At 34.6% G+C, this 15,106-nt stretch overlaps 1 long non-coding RNA gene across 1 annotated transcript; it reads left to right on the forward strand.

Moving 5' to 3' along the window:
• The first annotated feature begins 459 nt into the window (after nt 1-459).
• On the forward strand, nt 460-14,496 carry LOC145065731 (uncharacterized). Its single transcript, XR_013688521.1, has 2 exons — nt 460-624; nt 14,327-14,496. It is a non-coding gene; the product is annotated as an uncharacterized LOC145065731 (long non-coding RNA).
• Nucleotides 14,497-15,106: the final 610 nt, after the last annotated feature.

Raw genomic sequence — 15,106 nt, forward strand, 5'->3', positions numbered from 1 at the left:
CTGTACAAGCATAATAGAGTTTCCCAGGGTTTCTTTTGCTATAAGATGTGCGAATCACTGCAGTGGCTCCACAATTGCATTTAATATCGATCATTGTTATGTATTTGGAAGAAATCGATCGAACGAGGGGAAGAGACGAACGAGGGGAAGAGACGAACGAGAGGATACAGAAGAAAAGAGGGTTGCAGTGTTCTTTATAAGATTTAAGGTGTAACGGCATTAAATATGGACACAAACCCTAAAAAGACGAAAATGCCCCTGCGTGCAAGGCACGTGGGTAGCTTAAACGGAAGGAGTTAACAGTTAACGTGCATAGGGACTAACCATGCAAGATAAATAACAATGAGGGACTGCACGAGTTAAATTTTGGAAATAGGGACTAAACATGCTTTCTGGCATGTGCACGAGGGACCAAATGTGTAATTTACCCATTTAACTACTAGCCCCCTGCTCTCGGAGTCTCGGTAGTCCAAACTCTAAACCAAAGTCATCGATCCTCTAACCCTTGCTCAGTCGATTCAACGCTGTTCGCTGGAGCTCCTGTCCACCTCGGCACCTTCCAATCGGCAATCTGCAATCACCGCTGATAGCTCCACCTCTCACCTCCGCGCTGGAATCGATCAGGTATGTTCAGTGTTCTCTCCATTTCTCTATTCTCTCTTTCTTCATCGGACCATCATCCCCATTCCATCAGCCCCCTGATTAAATTTATCTGATTTTTATTTTCAATTCTTCATAATGAATGTCTGAATTTATGTGTTATACTCAATTACTTACTTCAAACTGAATCACCAAACCCAGAACTTGAGCTCACAAAATCTGACATGTAATTCTGATGACCTGAGAGGATTAAGGGGTTTCACGAATGGATTGGAATTGCCAATTGATGGTTGGTGGCTTACAAATTCATCAGCTTTTTCATTTTCCAGTTGCTGCAACTGGGTCGGTATCAATTGGAAGTCCTCTTCTGGTAGCATTGTTAGATTAGAACTCCCGAATCACATATTAACGGACAGTAGCTCCGATTCATTTTCTAATTTAAATCATCTTCGGACACTGAATCTTTCACGCAATTTTCTTAAAGGCCCTCTTCATGTTTCCTTATTTCTTTTCCCCCATTTTTAAGCAGTTGATTTAAGTGGTAATAGATTCAATGGGGTTTTACCACTTAACATTAACTATCACTAACATAAAATCTTGTACTAATATCAAAAGTACTAAATTGCCCCTTGGGCTATTTTCCAGCAGAACAAGGACAAATTACCTATATATCATTTTTGCCTTGTTGCTATTAACCACTAAGTTCTGGGGCTTATCAAGACCTCGCATACCGGTGATTGTTCAGGTCACACAAAACTTCAAAATTCCTGCTGTTGTGCTAGATTTAGCTCAGAGTGTAACTGAAATTCTAGAACACTACTAAGGAGAGGAAAGGAGAAAATGAGAGATAAAAGGTGTTTTTGAGTTTTTTAAGGAGAAATAAATGAAGGAAAGGAAAAGAAGAGTGTTTTCCAGTTTCATTTAAGAAAGAAAAGGGAAGAAAATGAGGGGATTGGAAGAGGAAAAAATACTTACGGTATTTTCTAAGATTTCTTTCCTTCTATTAATCTTTCATTTCCTTCCCCACCTTTTTTATCCTAAAAAAAACTTGAGAAGAGGACAATAAAACTTAAAAACACTTCTCGTCTTTCCTTTTCCCTCCCAAAACAAATTTTTTCTTCATTTAATCTCCTTAAAAACTTCATACTATATTGTTGTGATATAAACTAATCCAAACATATTAAATGACTGTCATTTTATTTAGATAAATACATTCCTTTTCTATATGCTGAAACAAACGGTGGATTTGAATTATTTAAGTATCAAAATCGGAGGCATTATTTGAATGCACAAAAATATAGGGATTACATATATCTGAATGAGATTTATGGTATAAGATCATGTAATTTAAATTGTGATGCTGATTTAGAGGGCTAGTCGATTAAAATAAATGAGATTTAGATACATGAATGATATAGAGTCGATTAAAATAAATGAGATTTAGAGACATGAATGAAATAAATGAATACGTATAAATAATTTATGCTTAGAATTACGTGAATAGGGATTAACACAATAAAATATTTATTATAATATTTGTTCCCATAGGGGAATCCATGAGCAGGTATCAATCCTTAACTCGATAACTGTTTTTTCCCATTTCATGACTGAAGTCGCAAAGGAATAAAATTTTAAACATTAGTTATTGTTTTTATAAGACAAAAAATCTGAAAAATCTGATCCTATAAGAAAGATGGTTACATTAATTAACTACAAATTCTTAAAGGGGGGGGGGGTATCAAATCCCTCCCTTGGTCCGTCACTATTATGCCACCTGGTGTGAAAATTTCACAGATTAATTAAGTTAAATTTGAAAGCGGGAAGGACATAAAAATCAATAGGTAATATTAACAATCTCTTCTCAATGTTCTAGGGTTTAGTTATTGTCGTTCTGTAATTTCCACACAATTTTAAATGTCTTTGATGAGACGTGCTTGAACTAGTGTTCTCCAATATCATATACAATGGACTAACAAAATCAAAATCCTCACACTTTGTCATGTAAAATGAACATATCTTCTCAATATTCTAGGGTTTAGTTATTTTCGTTCTGTAAATTTCACACTGTTTTAAATGTATCATTGAGTAGACGTGTTTGAACTAGTATTCTCAAATATCATATACAAAGGACTAACAAAATCAGAATCCTCACACTTTGTCATGTAAAGTGAACATCTCTTCTTAATATTCTAGGGTTTAATATTTGATATTATGTCAAATTTCATATTGTTTTATGTGAGGAAGGAAACCAAAAATCAGAATCCTTATCAATGTTATGATTTAAATTTTGTAATTTTCTTTTCGAATTCAGGATCTTCTCAACTTCACAATCACCCAAGGATGGCGGCTGGTATAGAGATGGATCTACACATTGATCTTACAAGTCAAGAACAGAAGATAATATCACTTGAAAAAACTACAGTTATCACTGAGAGATCAGGAACAGGGAAATCTATTATTTTGAAATTAAAATTATGTCGTAGACAAGCTTCTGAAGCATGGAGTAGCAGAGTCCAGGGTGTCATTGATGGTCCTGAAGAAAACAAAGTGAGTTTTATGCGTCAGCTTTTTGTGACAGTAAGCCCAAATCCACCGGTGAAGCAATACGTTTCCCGCCGTACAAGGTGTGCAATTGATTCACTTCATTTTATTTTTCCATTTTAAATGTTTTCACTCTAATGCTTTTATCTACAACATTTCAAGTGATGATCCCGAGACATTTGTTGACGTTCTAAGGGAAAGCTTCTCTCTTATTATCATATTTGAGAAGTAATTGCTAATGTTGGATCACACACAGGGGGAGTCGTTCTTTGACTGATTCAATATAGTGACGGGAAAAGTTTTTTCATTAGATCAAAGAATGTCACATATGACATATTTATGTCACTCTATTGGCCCTGTCTTGGAGCTTCCCATCTTGGAGCAAAGAAGCTCGATGCCCAAGAGTGTTTATAGAGAAAATGTCTCATATAAAAGGTGGATTGCAAGCAGCAGAAAGTGTTGATGGAAGACTCAACAATGAGGTGTATTCTGAAGGCCGGTCATCAACATTATCAAAACAGACAAAAGAATTGATTTACGCAATCTTTCAATCATATGAGGAGTTGAAAACGAAATGTGGTGAATTTGATTGGGGAGACTTAGTAAACTACCTCCAAAATCGGTTTCAAGAGATGGAATATGCAAGTGACTACATGGACTTTGTGTACATCGATGAGGCACAAGACCTGAGTATGCGAAGTATTATTCTATTAAAAAAGATATGTCCCGGATTTTGAACGGGGGTTTATGTTTGAGGGTGATAGTGCACAGACTGTAACCATGGGGATCGAATTTAAGCTTGAAGATATGTGCACTATCACCTGCAAACATAAACCCTCGTTCAAAATCACGAACACATCTTTTTTAATAGAATAATACTTTGCATACTCAGGTCTTGTGCCTCATCGATGTACACAAAGTCCATGTAGTCACCTGAATATTCCATCTCTTGAAACCGATTTTGGAGGTCGTTTACTAAGTCTCCTCAATCAAATTCACCACGTTTCGTTTTCAACTCCTCATATGATTGAAAGGCTGCATAAATCAATTCTCTTTTCTGTTTTGATAATGTTGATGACCGGCCTTCAAAATACGCCTTATTGCTGAGTCTTCCATCAACACTTGCTGCTGCTTGCAATCCGCCTTTTATATGAGACATTATCTCTGTGAACACTCTTGAGGCATCGAGCTTCTTTGCTCCAAGATGTGGCCCGTAGTGTGACAGAAATATGTCATATGTGACATTCTTTGATCTAATGAAAGAACTTTTCCCGTCACCCATATTGAATTGGTCAAAGAACGACTCCCCGATGTGTGATCTAACATTAGCAATAACTTCTCAAATGTGATAATGAGAGGGAAGCTTTCCCTTGGAATGTCAACGAATGTCTTGGGATCATCACTAGAAATGTTGCAGATAAAAGCCATTAGAGTGAAAACATTTAAAATGGAAAAATAAAATGAAGTGAATCAATTGCACACCTTGTATGGCGGGAAATGTATTGCTTCACTTGTGGATTTGGGCTTATCGTCACAAAAGCTGGCGCAGAAAACTCCCTTTGTTTTCTTCAGGAACATCAATGACACCATGGATCTTGCTACTCCCTGCTTCAGAAACTTGTCTACGACATAATTTTAATTTTAAAATAGAAGTTTTCCTTGTTCCTGATCTCCCAGTGATAACTGTAGTTTTTTCAAGTGATATTATCTTCTGTTCTTGACTTGTAAGATCAATGTGTAGATCCATCTCTATACCAGCCGCCATCCTTGGGTGATTGTGAAGTTGAGAAGATCCTGAATTCGAAAAGAAAATTACAAAATTTAAATCATAACATTGATAAGGATTCTGATTTTTGGTTTCCTTCCTCACATAAAACAATATGAAATTTGACAGAATATTAAACCCTAAAATTATTGAGAAGATGTGTTCATTTTACATGTCAAAGTGTGAGGATTCTGATTTTGTTAGTCCCTTGTATTTGATATTTGAGAACACTAGTTCAAGCATGTCTCATCAACGATACATTTAAAACAGTGTGAAATTTACAGAACGAAAATAACTAAACCCTAGAATATTGAGAAGATACGTTCATTTTACATGACAAACTTTGAGGATTCTAATTTTGTTAGTCCCTTGTATGTGATATTTGAGAACACTAGTTCAATCACGTCTCCTCAATGATACATTTAAAATTGTATGAAATTTACAGAACAATAATAACTAAACCCTAGAACATTGAGAAAAGATGGTTAATGTTACTTGTTGATTTTTATGTCATTCTCGTTTTTACTTTTGAGTAAGCAAGTATTCTCAACATGTAGAACGGTGTGGAATTTTTTAGAAGTGAAAAAGAATCACAATGAAAATGGTTTAGATTCAGAGGAATTCATCAAACCCTTTTGACTGCAAGGAAGGAGGGTAATTGTGAAGCACTAAGGGACTGAGGTCACGCGTGTGTCATTTCCTTGTTTAAACACGAGGTTATGATTTTTAAAACGAATACAATAATCACATTATTTCAAAGTATGAAAGAACAATAATGTAACGACCATACTTTATGGTAATGGGGTACAATGTACATATTTCACATGATAAACATAGTACGAAGATTACTAAGAAATGATATTTCACACGTTATTTATAAAATGCAAGTCATGATATTTTATTCATTCTTTCTCATTAAGAATCGTTGTGTTACTTAGTGCAAAGATCGTAAGCATTGATGAAAATGATATGGACGAAAATGTTACAAAAAACACCAATGTAATGTATACACCTCAGTGTTAAAACCTTTTTAGTGAGTGATAACAGGTTGAACTATCATTTTGATAGTATAATTTGTATTTATCATATCTAGTAAAATAAATGATTACTAAAAAATGGGTGGACTCCAAAAATACATTTTAAATCTATTAAGAAATTTGGACTATCATTTTGATGATATAATTTTTATAACTGTATTAATTATATAGAAAAATATAAAAATAAACATACGAATTGTCCATTGTGCACCAGCCCACATTTCAATCATGTATCCTTCTACCCTACATAATAAAATAATAGTTTTAGATTGTTACGTGCCAGTTTAATATGAATCTGTATTTGTTATGTGCCATGTGTCAGTCATTTACAACATTTACAACAATTACAATTAAAAACTCTAAATCTCATTTATTTTAATCGACTAGCCCAAAATTCAGCATTACAATTTAAATTACATGATCTTATATCATAATTTCATTCAAAATATGTAATCCCTATAGTTTTGTGCATTTGAATCATGCCTTCGAATTTCATAATGTTTGAAAAATCTAATTAAATATCACAAATTTATAAAAGAAATCACTTTAACTTAATTAATCTGTGAAATTTTCACATCGGGTGGCATAATAGTGACAGAGCAAGGGAGGGGTTTGTTATCCCCCCTTAAGAATTTGCAGTTAATTAATGTAAACATCTTTCTTAGAGGATCATATTTTTCAGATTTTTTTGTCTTATACAAACAAAAACTAATGTGTAAAATTTTATCCCTTTGCGACTTCAATCATGAATGGGAAAAAATAGTAATCGAGTTAGGGATTGAGACCATAAATCTCATTCATTTTAATAGACTAGCCCTCTAAATCAGCATCACAATTTAAATTACATGATCTTATACCATAAATCTCATTCAAACATATGTAATCCCTATATTTTTGTGCATTTGAATAATGCCTCCGATTTTGATACTTAAATAATTCAAATCCACCGTTTGTTTCAGCATATAGAAAAGGAATGTATTTATCTAAATAAAATGACAGTCATTTAATATGTTTGGATTAGTTTATATCGCAACAAATTAGTATTAGGTTTTTATGGATGATTTGGAAGGCGTATAATGAAATTATCTTCAGGAATGAAAGGCGATCAGCTATGCTTTTGGCGGATGATATTAGCATTAACACTTTCAATTGAATTAATAACAAGTCCAAATTTTGTAATATTGATTGGCCTTTATGGTGTTTGTCACCTTTATTGAACTTTTCTTGTATCCGACGTCAGCTTCTCGCTTAAATCCTTTTTTGTGCTAACATATTTGATTGCCGTTCAAAAAAAAAAACTAATTAATATTACTTTTAATAATTAGATTATGATAATGTTTTTTTACTAATATATTTATAATTAACAGCTTTTTTATATATGAATAATTAATATTTATAAATCTGTTTACTAAAATATTTATTTATTTTATTTATTCCATAAATATGTTATTAAAAGACTATTATAATACACTATGATTATTAAAAACTAAAGTGATTAGTTTTTACGCACACAAATAATAATAAAAAAAAGGTATGTGAATAATAGTTTTCTACAATTTTTAGATATTTATTAATAGTTTATAATAGTTTTTTTAAAAACTATTATAAAATTTTAGTAAATAAAAAACTATTATAAATTATTTCATTGATAATTATCTTCGGTAAATAAACAAGAATAATTATTTTATTTGTGGAATCTATTAAAAATATAAGGGTATAAAATGCCATATCTTCAAAATAGATAGGTTGTTAATGTAAAACTATAGATATAAATTCCTTACTATCTCTTTAACCCTATATATATATATATATATATATATATATATATATATATATATATATATATATATATATATATATATATATATATATATATATATATATATATATAAACTTAACAAGACTAAAAAGTATTTTGTCAATTTTCGGGTTGTGTACTACTACGCTAAATCTTAGAAAATTCATAATTTTCTCAAATGAAGTCAGATTTGGACGTTCTCTATATATACATTCTCGGTTTAACATCTACTACTACTTTCGTTTAGGTTGATAAGACTAAATAGTATTTTGTCAAAAATTTACTTTTTACGATACGTGGAGTCGTGCCGGTTTAATCGCAAAACTCCGACGGGTCATAACTTCTTCGTTATAAGTCGGATTTTAACGTTCTTTATATGTATGGAATCCTTGTGACATATATTATAACTTTGGTTAAGATTATTTATGCTAAATAATCTTTTATCAAAAAGTCATTTTTAACGCTTATTATCTTTAAATTGACTAGCCCGAACCTGCGTGTGTTACAATTATCTCCCCTTTAGGATGATTACGTTCCAGAATCATCAACGAAGCAGGGATTGTATAATGACTCCCTATGCTATCTTTGCATCCTAGGTAATAACCGTAACTCTTATGTTCTTTCAAATGAGTATCTAACTCATGGACTTCTTAACTGCTAGGTGCTCAATCTTGCACTTGCCTTTTATCCCATGTTGGACTTTCAGTTGTAACCTTTGAGTTATAAACTCGACCCTTATTGGAGATTCCTACTCCTTCTTAACAGACTTAACTTATAAGAAGTTCTTTACTTCAGTTATTGTAATAGACCAATGGGTCATGTTCTAATGACCTCTCATCATATGATGCAACGCTTTAGACTCGGGTCTTTTTGAGTCAGTTTCTAGAATGGAATATACCTTTCTTCATGTTCTAATGTGATATAATCACATTCTAGCATGTAACACTTCTAGCTACAAGCTTCTTTACTTTAACGGTGATCGAAATACTTCTGTTGATCGCTTCAATTATCTTTCACTTCAATCTTCTGGCTTAAGTTTGATTTCTCATCGAACTTAGTTCTTCGAACCATGTAACATGATTATCTTAGTCGGACTTGATTTGATATGACCACTAGGTTCAAAATAACAATCATCTTCTTAGTTATTACCGAAACGATGGTAACAACAGACATGAACAAAACATAATCAATTACTAGTGTCTTGGTAACCTTATGACTTTCCCTGATCCAAGTGCGAGTCTTGTGCTTCCAGTGATATAGGCCTCTACTACCTTTCACACCTACTCATACTCGTCCCAAGAACTATCTCTTAGTTTTCCAAGCTACCACACAAGAAAATTCAAATAGAACCTTAACACATCAGATAACATAACCAAGGTTTATATTATTTCTTGAAACGATTACATAGATATTCAAGTTCACCCGACACTAGGCCTCTTATAATAGGCTACACCACATGATAACGGTTTTTATGAATCTACAAGACCTAACATGCATGAAAGGACAACTAATATGCTCTGGAGTGTCCCAAACTCATAAAGGTCCAAACTTGTGGGACAAAAGCTGATAAAACCCAACCATGGAGATAAAAAAAGGAAACACATCAAGGTATAGACTTTATACCTTCAAAAGATGCACGGTGAGGAGTAGTTTATGGATCTATAAGCTTGCAAGAAACGCCTCCTTCTTCAAGGGTCTTCTTCTTTAACCAATATGTACCAAAAGTCACTAATAAGCTCCAAACTCTCATAAAAAGGCTTAAATCGAGATTAGGGTTTTTGAGGGAAAGGTGGCTGATAAGGAATGTCCAAAGGAGGCATAAGGTGTGTCACACGCCCAAACCAGACGGCGGAAACGTCTGAGGGCTCGTGTGACTTAAATTGAATATCATCACAATGAATATACATGAATCATAACATAAACATCACCATGCATCAATATATTACAACTGACATTGTTCACATCAAGTACATTGTTTTAACGTTACAAATCCATACATAAATTGTTTGATAGTTTTCAAAAGCAAAACACACTAACATACTTGGTACTTATTCATCGGCTTACCTGTTACTTGAGAATACAATTTATTTTGAAAACGGGTCAACATATGGAATGTTGGTGAGTTCATAAGCATGTTTGGTATGAAAATGTTTTGTGTAGTTTGAACGAAAACAACCCAGAAATCCGATATTTTCTGAAAAGACCATTGTTTATAAAAAGGTGTGAAGATCCGTAAATATATATGCATGATGATTTCAAAACATGTATAACTGAAAAACTTTGTAATAACGTACAAGTGAAAATGTTGAACTTTCCCGGAAAACCCAATGTTTTCCAAAATAAAACATATCATATAACGGTTTGAATGGTTACTCATCACGTGAATGACTTTGAATTACCCTGTTTACTTGGTTTACATTGGATTTATTTATGTGAGTCGTTATAACCATGCATGATAATGACTAGTTCGTCTGTCTTGGCACTCTGGTGAACGCCGGAATTGATCTTAAGATTTTGTCACCCTAGACTGACCGAGTCTAACTGTAGCGAACAGCTGAGGTGTGGAGGAGTCACCCCCGTATAGATCTATACACAAACTCTCGCTCTCCCTTCAGGAGACTTCGATTATAACTACAGACTACGGCGGCACACGTTAGTGCCACTCGTTATTACTCACTAAATCCCAATTGACTTTGATTACTATTGATTATCGACCTGTATTTGTTTACTTTGATCACGTATAGGCCTAACAAATGAGGAGAAGAGGAATACAAAGCCCTGCTACTTTCGTGAGTTATTTTAGGCTGTTGGGTATACGAAGGATACGTTGGTCCATTTTGTATTTGATTACTTGGACCTTACTAGCAATGCTAATGGGCCACTAAGGCCCAATGGCACTTAAAAGCTATTGAGGGTCCCTTAAATATGAAATTGGGTCATAGAAGGCCCGATAGCATTCATAATTATCCCTTGGGCCCAAAAATCATGTTAATGGACCACAAAGGCCCAATAAGCATGTTTGGAAACTTTCAAGCCCAAAGAGTTTAATGTTTACTTGTTTTAGGTATAGTATAGTTGTTGGAATATTTAATTGATCAATTGTTAAATTTGTATTGTTACGAGACCTGTTAGTCATTTATAACGATATTTGGAAATTTATCCGTCTTGTCATTTGTCATAAATTGTAGTTTGGTATTTTTGACCCAAATATCTTAATAATAAAATAATTGACTCAAAATATTGGTTTGACCATTTCAGCCCTTCTTTGATAAAAATGACAATTTTAGCCCCTTATATATATAAAAAGACGTTTTAGGCCCTAAAACCATTTTCTTGTCATTTTTGACCCATAGACTTTGTTTAGGTGATTGTTTTAGCTCTAAATTTACTTTTATCAGTTTCAACCCTTCCAGAAAAGTATTTTTCGGCTGAAGTCCAAACATTTTGCAACTTTTACAATTTTGACCCAAAATCCAAAAACTTTACATTTTTTATCCTTTTTGGTAAAGAAAAGCACTTTAACCCCTGAAATGATTTTGTTTACCCTTTTATCTCCTGTTTTGAGAAAATTTTCATTTTAGCCCTTTAAAAATCAGATTTTTCCCAACCTTGGGCTTAATGGGCCGAAAAGCCCAAAATTTGGCCCATTGAGCTATTATTTACATTTTAAGTCCTTTGGAGAGCATTATTGTCACAAAAGCATTTATTTAAACTGTTTGGACTCTTTTGACCCTCAAGAAAACCGTGAATAGCAACTTTTCACCCAACTTTTGTTTATTTGACGATTTAAGCCCAAAAATGAGTTTTATGTTGAAATGTTTTTATAATAATCTTAGAGATTAATATTTTGACTTGTTTAGTGATATATAACTTGGATTATGTTTGATTTCCTTCTTATAGCATAGATCCCGAGATTTCTCCCCCTTTTGGTTACATATTTTCCACAAAAACACATAAAACCACACATACATGCATAAAATCATACATAGCATACACATACACATAGATCTACGCATTTTACTTGTATTCTCCCCCATAAAACTTGTAAAAAACCGAAAAGAGAGGGGTATGAACTAACCTTGAGTTTGTGGTTTCGGTTTTGATGAAGAATAAAAGAAGTTTGATGCTATTTCTCGGCCTAGCAAGCTTCTTGGAGGATTTTTGACTTAGATGTGTTCTAAGATGTAAGATCACGAGTTTGAATAGATTAGGAGGAGGTATTTGATGAAATGAAGTAGTTAGATCATAGATTTAAATATCAACTTACCTTAGATGATGATTTTTATGAAATAATCTCCTTGAAAAGCTCCTAAATCTAGAAAATTTGATGAAGAAGAGTGAGGATATTCTTGAGAGAGTTTGTTTCAAAAATTTGATGAAATGTGTGTGTGGGTGTGTCTTCGGCCGAGAGAAAAAGAGAGAGGAAAAGAGAGAGTGTTGATGAGATGGTTACTTGGAAACATGGGATATTGCATGGAGAACCAAGATATAATAAGGAAGTGGCAATCCTAAAGTCAACTCTTCCACCCATGTGTGGTTTAGGCCGAGAGGAGGAGAAAGGAGAAAGAAAAATTGGGCCTTTTGTTCTTAAGTCCATCTTATGGCCCAATTAGGTAATTTTTGGCCCAAAATAAATCAAGGGATGATTTTTATGATCCATTAGGGCTAATTAGATTTGTTATGGCCCAATAAGGACCATTAAAGATAAACTAGTTCATTTTAGGCTTATCAGGCCCAAGATATTAAGTTTCATGTATATGAGTCCAATTAGAGTCCATCTAAGAGTTCTAAGCCCAAAATAATCAAATTGGAAACTTTTTGGTCTAATAGGCCCAATAGGAAAATCCTAGTCCAAAATGGACTTAAACCGGAATTTCTAGGGTTTCCAAATCTTTGTTGATTAGTTGTAGTGCTTGTATAAAGCGTTTGATGAAAGTTTTGTTGTTATTGAATAAGCATCATACACACTTTCACATTTTTGGTTTACAAATGTTATCATTGTTGTCGTTACAGGCATCCAAATTCCTAGTTGTGACAAGGTGGCTTAAATAGGGAAGCAAACCCTTAAAATTAGGGTTTTGATGTTGAACTAGTACGCCCAACGTACCATACATACACCCAGCATACTAGCATGCCCTCCGCGATCTGATCACATGAGTATGCTGCGCGTACCTACATGTACGCCCATTGTACAGATGAGATGCAAAACTCTCACAGACTCAAATAGGTTAAGGCTAGAAATAGAAATACCTGATATTCAAAATGCTACAATTCTCCCCCACTTGAATTAAACTTCGTCCTCGAAGTCTGCTGCTGAAAATAACTCTAGGTAATGCTCTCATGTCCATTTTGAACCCTTGTGGTGCTTTTACCGCACCTTTACCAACTCAACAACCTTGTTCCTCAAGGTTTTCGTCTTCTTGTCGAGGATCGCTACCGGTCTCTCAATGTAGTTCAGGCGGTCATCCACCTGAATATCTTCCAATGGAACCACTATGGAATCATCAACCAAACACTTTCATAGCCGAGAGACGTGAAAAGTGTTGTGAATCTAACTAAGTTCCTCTGGAAGATCCAACCGATAAGCTACCCTGCCCACCGGGGCTACCACCATGAAAAGGACTAATATACGTGGGGACCAACTTACCCTGCTTCCTGAATTGGATGACACCTTTTCAAGGTGACACCTTCACGAGAACCATATCTCCAACTTGAAACTCTAGGTCTGATCAACACTTGTTGGCATAGCTCTTCTGCTGACTCTGACTGTCTAAAGTCTGCTTCGAACCTGTTGAATCAGATTGGTGGTCTTAAGTACCACTTCGGTACTCCCCATGAATCGCTGACCGACCTCACCCCAGCATATCAGGGTTCTGCATTTCCTCTCATAAAGAATCTTAAAAGGAGGTCGATCGATGTTGGCGTGATAACTATTGTTATACGACGTGACGGTAGCATTGACCATGGCGGAGTTGGTTCGTGATCGGGATTTTAACCGGGCCTGAGTTTGTTCTTCACGATGTGACCCTGGATTGATCACGACGTGAAACGTAACTGATGACCTTAAGCATTGACTTTTTGACCATGTGCACTTTTGGTTAAATGCTAGCTCCAGAGTGTAGACTAAGGTGTGACCTAGTGTGATTCAATATATGGATTGTAGCACCCGTTTCGTGGCATTGAGCTGTGGTTTGTCTAACTTCGTGAGAGAGGTGAGTCTTCTCACTATACTATATAAGTGCTAGATTGTCTCTATGACTCTTGCATGAAAGACTATGGTTGGATCACAATACTTATTTGTATGTAAGACTGTGGTTGGATCACAACACTTGTATGGAAGATTGTGGTTGGATCACAACACTTTTTTGTCTTTGTGACTTGAATAAAGGACCATGGTTTGATCATGGCGGAAAGGCTACAACGGGGTTGTAGTCTCAAAATGACTGTAACACTATGGTTGGATCATAGCATTCACAGGGGTTGAAATACACCCCTAGGGTTGGGCCCATTGATATGTATGGTATGTGGTATATTGTGAAACTCTTTAAGATTTGTGCTTACGTTTTATGTTTTAAATGTTTTCAGGTACTTCCAGTTCCAAGTGAAAGGGCCCGACTTGACTGCACAATATCCCCTGATGATTTTTCCGCATTGATTATTACCATTTTATTATGATGTTTGAGATAGATTTTACTACGATTGGCTGTGAACAAATTTTCGTATGGATTTGATGGTTTGAAATGATTTTTTTAGTATTTTTGGGACGTTACAGGTTCATATAAAATGATTTGGTAAACTATAACGATTGTCCCTCTTGAATGTGCCAAAATGCACGTTTAGTCTCTATTTTCAAAAATTAACTCAGATTGTCCCTCATTTGTTTAAAACTTGCACACTTCATCCCTACGGACATTAAAATACCATTTCCCCTTATTTATTTATTTTTAATTTTCTTTTTATTTTTTTATTATTTATAGATTAAAAAGAAAAAAACAATGAATATTCATACCGGAACCCACCCTTCCCCCACTCCAAACGTCGATAATGCCCCATCACCCCCACCTTCACCTTCACCCCAAACTGATAAACCAAAATCAGACCAATCAATCTCCCTCTTCCATTGATCGTCTCAATCAAACCCTGAAACTCAAGAAAGAATTATATATGGAATCATCAACACAACCATCGTCGGTGGAATCATTAACATCACCACCATCGCCATCACCATCTCACATCTCTACTTTGAAGATCCTCTCATCAAACCCCAGATGAATTGTAACTTTGTGCATCACACCTATTGTTGCCTTCCATCTTTCCCAAAAATGAGCCGACTTCCATCGTTGGCCGAAAAATTCATCCACTAAA

This window comes from Lactuca serriola, chromosome 8 (assembly GCF_051521515.1).
Source record: "Lactuca serriola cultivar US96UC23 chromosome 8, Lser_US96UC23_V15, whole genome shotgun sequence".
Taxonomy (NCBI): Eukaryota; Viridiplantae; Streptophyta; class Magnoliopsida; order Asterales; family Asteraceae; genus Lactuca; species Lactuca serriola.